Source organism: Leptonychotes weddellii, chromosome 6 (genome assembly GCF_054177405.1).
Source record: "Leptonychotes weddellii isolate Sample4059 chromosome 6, ASM5417740v2, whole genome shotgun sequence".
NCBI lineage: Eukaryota > Metazoa > Chordata > Mammalia > Carnivora > Phocidae > Leptonychotes > Leptonychotes weddellii.
The window spans coordinates 104,801,174-104,807,318 of NC_138374.1; the positions used below are offsets into that span (position 1 = coordinate 104,801,174).

General features: G+C 40.0%; 1 long non-coding RNA gene across 1 annotated transcript; it reads left to right on the forward strand.

The window, feature by feature from the left end:
* Nucleotides 1-6: 6 nt before the first annotated feature.
* Nucleotides 7-5,762, forward strand: LOC145722309 (uncharacterized). The gene is made up of 2 exons (XR_014146471.1): nucleotides 7-4,055; nucleotides 4,110-5,762. It is a non-coding gene; the product is annotated as an uncharacterized LOC145722309 (long non-coding RNA).
* Nucleotides 5,763-6,145: the final 383 nt, after the last annotated feature.

Consider the following 6,145-nt stretch of genomic DNA (forward strand, 5'->3'; position numbering starts at 1 on the left):
ATCAGAAAAGACCCCGAATCGCCAAGGAAATGTTGAAAAAGAAAAACAAAGCTGGGGGCATCACATTGCCCGATATCAAGCTATATTACAAAGCAGTGGTCACCAAGACAGCATGGTACTGGCACAAAAACATACAGACCAATGGAACAGAATAGAGAACCCAGATATGGACCCTCAACTCTATGGTCAAATAATCTTTGACAAAGCAGGAAGAAATATGCAATTGCGAAAAGGCAGTCTCTTCAATAAATGGTGCTGGGAGAATTGGACAGCCACATGCAGAAGAATGAAACTCGACCATTTCTAACACCATACACAAAGATAAACTCAAAATGGATGAAAGACCTCAATGTGAGACAGGAATCCATCAAAATCCTAGAGGAGAACATAGGCAGTAACCTCTATGACAGCAACTTCTTTCAAGATACATCTCCAAAAGCTAGCGAAACAAAAGCAAGGATATTTCAATATTTAAAAAAATCCGTGTGGGCCAAGCAAAACATGTCTGTCAGCTGTGTCTAGTCTGAGGACCTCTGGTTTTCAACCTCTATTTTAAGTCTCAAATACCTAGATTTTTTTTCTTTTTTACTGCAGTAGTATATGTCTGTAAAAAATTCAAACATCAAAACATTAAGGTGAATGTGAAAGCTTTCTTCCCTCTCTTTTCCTCAAATCCTATTCTCTTCCCCCGAGGTAGCCCCTGTCAACAGTCTGGGCACATAAGCTAAGGATTTTGAACTTTATAACCTGGAAGCTGGGGTAAAGACAGAATCACAAATTCTAGGTACATATTCTAGTAGACCTTTTGCATCTATGTACAAAGAGGTATGTGTGTAAAGAAATATGCACAAGGATGTTTATGGCTGTGAAAAATTAAAAATATCCTAATTCCCATTTTAGAACTGTGATATATTCATGACAAAATATAGCAGTTGAACTGGATTAACTAGATATTTATGTATCAAAGGGACAGATACTCAAAACGATCAGGTGAGTATAGAAAATACATTACACAAAATTACTTTATTTCTCTCTCTCTCTTTCATCTATCGATCCAGTCCAAGTATAAAAACATGGACCGGATGGAAACCTGTCTAATTCCCTGTAATAATTTCCTATTACTTCTCTAACTAATTGGCACAAACTTAGTAACTTGAAAGAACACCACTGTATTATCTTACAGGTCCCAAGGTCAGAAGTCTTCATAGGTCAGCAGGGCTGTGTTCCTTCTGGAGGCTCTGCGAGAGAATCCATGCCTCTTCCAGCTCCTAGAGGCTGCCCACATTCCTTGGCTCTTGGCCACATCCCACCAACCTCTGCTTTCATCATCAGGTCTTCAGTGACTCTGACATGCCCTCTAATAAAGACGCTTGTGATTACATTGGGCTCAGACGGATAACCCAGAATAATCTCTCCATCTCAAAATTCTTCATTTAGTTACATCTGTAAATTCCCATTTCTCACATAAGGTAACAAATCCACAGTTTAGCACATGGATAGCTTTGCGGGGCCATTATTCAGTCATGATAGTGTTTATCTGAGGAGAGGGGGGAAATAGGATTGGGGAGAAAAACTAAGAGAACTTCAACTTTGTCTGCCAGGTCTTATTTCTTTGCTTTAAAAAATCCTTTTGAGACAAATATATTAAATTGTAATTTTCTGGTTATGGGTGGTAAGTGTTAGTTACATTATCCTCTGTGTATACACTATTCCTTCTATTAATTTTTTTTTCATAATTACCAAAAAAAAAAAAAAGAGAAAGGGGGTTAGGAAGGGAATGTATTTTCTCCTAGTTCATAGCTATGAAAAGTGCTGTCCTGCTGTGTGAATCTATGAGGGAAGAATCAAGAAAGAAATCTAAGAAAGAGGAAAAAAGAAGGAAAGAAAGGAAAGAAGGAAGGAAGGAAGGGAAGAAGGAAGGAAGGGAAGAAGGAAAGAAAAAGAAGGAAGGAAGGGAAGGAGGAAAGAAGGAAAGAAGGAAGGAAGGTTTTTAGACCAGACAGAAGGGGCCATAGAGAGCAGCTAGGCCAGTGGTTGTCTAATAGCCCCCGGGAAGGCCTCACCTGGGGCAATACTTCAAGGCGCTGCTGGGGCCAAGATTGGGCCCTTTAAAGGACCCCCTCCTTCTCCTACTCCACCCTTGTCTCTCCCACCGTCCCTTCAACCAAGGCACATCTGTTTTATCTGATTTTTATGATGACGTTTTACACAAGATGTCATCATCCAAAAAGATGTTCTGTTAAGTAAATACGTACTCGCACACACACATGCGTGCACGAATACACACTTACACACCTGCACACATAGGCAGTTTGAAAACCACTAACCATTCCATCCTTCATCATTGTGTGATTGGGGAGTCTGAAACTGGAAAAGACGAAGCGACTTGAGACTACATAAAAGGTGTTACTATCTCAGCAAATCTCTTTGATTTGTGAGTCAGAGACCAAGCTGTTATAAACCCACAGAAGAAAGCCTTAAGATTTTCCAGTAACTGGAATTGTTTTATCTGAACACGTTTCCTGGAATCATGGATTCCTAGGACAGAGGTTTGGAGACAAGGAAGGAGGGGGTGTTTCTTGAGGAGGAAAGATCCTTTGTACATCCTCCCTGCTTCTAGAAGAATACAGAAACTGCTGAAAAGAGGGTTATTAGGAAGGAAAGAATTAGTAATAAATCTTTAAATCTAAAATATAGTTTAAAAAATCTGGTTTCCCCAAAGCTCAAGTGGACACAGAGAGATATTTTCCCCTCTGCCTCCTTTTCTTCTCTTGCTTTTACGAAAGTATATGTTTTCCTTACTCTGTCTTTCCAAGTCTGCTTTTTGTCTCTCTCTGTTGTTTTACTCTTTTATTATTTTATTTTATTTGAAGTGAAAGGACGGGGCTGGAAGTCATCCCTCCCAGGCATGGGTGTGTGTGTGTGTGGTAGGGCCTCTATCCCAGAGGAGACTTTCTTTGCCTGTTGTGGAATGAAGGCTGTGTAGAAGTTCCAAGAATCCACCAACTCAGAGGAGAGCAGAACAGGTGACCAGTCAGCCTGAGAACACCTGCTTGGCAATGTGCTATGCAGCACGGAGCACGGTGTGAAGAGCTGGCATCCTCTACTGGAGGCGGTCAATCTCAAGCTTCTGAAGAGATTTTTTTTTTTTAAAGATTTTATTTATTTATTTGACAGAGAGAGAGATAGCGACAGCAGGAACGCAAGCAGGGGGAGTGGGAGAGGGAGAAGCAGGCTCCCCGCTGAGCAGGGAGCCCGATGTGGGGCTCCATCCCAGGACCCTGGGATCATGACCTGAGCCCAAGGCAGTCGCTTAACCAACTGAGCCACCCAGGCGCCCCTCTGAAGAGATTTTTATCGGCACTGGTCAAGTAACTTGATTTCTGAGTGAAGAGTTGTATTAAGGTGTTGACCTCAAACCAGTTTGTATAGGTTAGTTTTGGGTGTAGTTGAGAGAACTGGTAACTAACATTTTTGGACCTATAACTGCTGGGTGGCCGCCATTGTCCTGGGCATTTGTAGACTGTAGTGGGATCTGTTGGTGGCCTACTCAACTTCCATTTCTCCCTCTCTTCCTTGCTAACTGAACCCCGATTTTGTTCATCAGTTCTTTCCTTTTGAGGGTCAGAGAAAGGTGACCTGTCTCCAATTCCAAAGGTAGCTATTAATGGGTCTAAGCTAATTATGATGTTTCCATTTCCCTTGACAGTGACTGGCTTAGGAAAGGTCACGTGATACGAGTCTGTCAGAAATCATCCTAATTGATGTTTATAGGTTAATTCACTTAGTCTTTAGCAGTGCCCGTAAGGTATCTATGTCCTTTTTTATAGGTTAAGAAATGCATTTAAGTTAATACAGCTGATAATCAGCTTAGCCCAAATTCAATCTAGCTCTAACTTCATGAAGATGGAAGCAGGCAGCACCCTGACAGCAAGGGCAGAATTTTGTTCACCTGCGTCTAGTCCAGTGCTTGGCACCTGGTAGCCATTTTGAATAAATTAACCCAGATCCCGGGTTTATTTTATTACCTTATGCTACTACATTAGAAGTAACAGGTAATTAACATAAGAATTAAAAAAATGCTTTAAAAAAAAAAAAAGAAGTAACAGGTAACTTCTATTTCTTGCAGTATAGTAGGCCAGATATTCTTAAAAATCCCATCACTACCAAATACATAAATTATCTAAAAATACTAAAAAAATTTTAAACTTTTAAAATGTACTGCTGAACTGTTATGTTTGTGTATGTGTGTGCACACATACACACATGCACACACACAAAGAAAAAGAAAAACTGAAAGGCAAAAAAATCAAAGCAATAGCAAATTTAGAGCCAGAAGCACCCTGAGGAAAATCTCTCAAATTCTAACAACCACAGAGCCCACAGAAGCTGAAGGATCAAATCAGAGACTCCATCTCAAAGCTGGGTTTCTGAAGGGCTGAACCACAGTGTGATTGGGGTACATCCAAAGGGACTTAATAAAGAATCACTTGTGTTGGCTTTTGCTCTCAGTTTGGGAGAGAAAAAAAAAATGTCTCCTTGAGATATGAGTCACCATAAACCAGCCCTCAACTCAGTTTGGGTTCCAGATTCACTCTACTTGCATATTCTGAAAATCTCCAATTGAGAATTTCATTTAAATTGATCCTGTGTAGATAGTGATTCTGAGTGCCTAGAAGAAGCAAATGTTAAGTCCTCTCTGGAGGAAGGACACCACCCTCAGCCAGGCCTCAAAGTATTCCATCAAGGAAAGATTTAATAAATATAAACTCGCAGTTTTCAAAAGCAAATCATGAAACATACAAGGAAATAAAATGCCATGAGTGAGAGTCAACAGAAGAATAAGATTACAAAGACTTCAGATATCAGAATTGTCAAAGCAGAATATAAATTAAATATATTTAGTATCAATGGAATAAGGAAAAGAAAGAAGTCTTAGGGGTAGAAAAAAGGTGAGAGAATGAAGAGGATGTTCCACTTGTATTCTTTTTTAAAAAACATAGTTAAAAGATACTAATTACTCAAATAATACAAGGACATATGCATGTTTTAAAGATTCTAACCATGCAGAATGTAAGGAAATTTGAAGTACAAAAAAGAATTTGCTAAGTGTCTCCAATAGAAAGCTATGCATGGTTTCGGGGATACCCTTTAGGATGATCTGATTCTAGCCTTTCATTGCCTTTGATTTGTTTTGCAGCTCTGTAAAGAGTAGAGAGCTGATAGCAAGGCAAAATAATGTTTGCCCATAGACACCTAAGTGAATTCTGGCCAGTGGAGGGACAACATCCCCCTCTCCACCCTAGAAAAACCAGTTTTGCATCCATTTACAAATTCTTTTCAATATTCCTGATCTATAAATGTGTTGTCCTTTGGATTCCTTTGAACCAATTGTAACATCTGCTTTGTCCTCTCATGAGTAACGAGTTTAAACAATCTTTAACATGTGTTCATTTGATATCTGTAGGAGAGTTATGATTTTCACCTTTTTTAAAAGTCATCCTTATAACAAGAAGTATAGCAAAATAGAATAAAACATGGAAAGTCTCCTTCTTCTTCAAGCCTTGGAAAACCACTAATAACCTGGTAATCCTGGAGAGCAAGCTGGAGACGAGGTGGTGACCAGTCACTCAGAGGGCTGCCCCTCCTTCTGGGCAGAGTCCACCACTGTCCTAGAGGCTGTTCCCAGAGTTAGTTTTGCTCAGTTTTCTTTGGTGCAGGACTCTCTGGGTTCAAGTGATGGCTCCACCACTCAAATCTGAGAGACTTGGGGCAAGTTACTCAAACTTTCTGTGCTCCAGTGTCCCCTTATGGAAAGTGAGGCTAGGAATAAAACCTATCTGGTGGGGCTCTTGTAAAGATTAAATGAGTTTATGTTTATAAATCACTTGAAATAGTGCCTGGTCCATTGGCAAAAGCAAGTCATAGCCAACACTATTTATTATTGTTTGCATGACCGAATGGCCAATTTCCAGGCAGTTTTCAATCTAAAACACTATCACTTCTCCCCAGTAAAGTGGTATTTTCTTCATTTTTCTCTTTGCTATTCCTTTTCACCTACTCACTCTTTCTGGTGAACCCCTAGAAGCAAAACTATATGGTGGGGGGGGGCAGAGAGAGCAAAGAATGAAGAGGTGAATGCTAG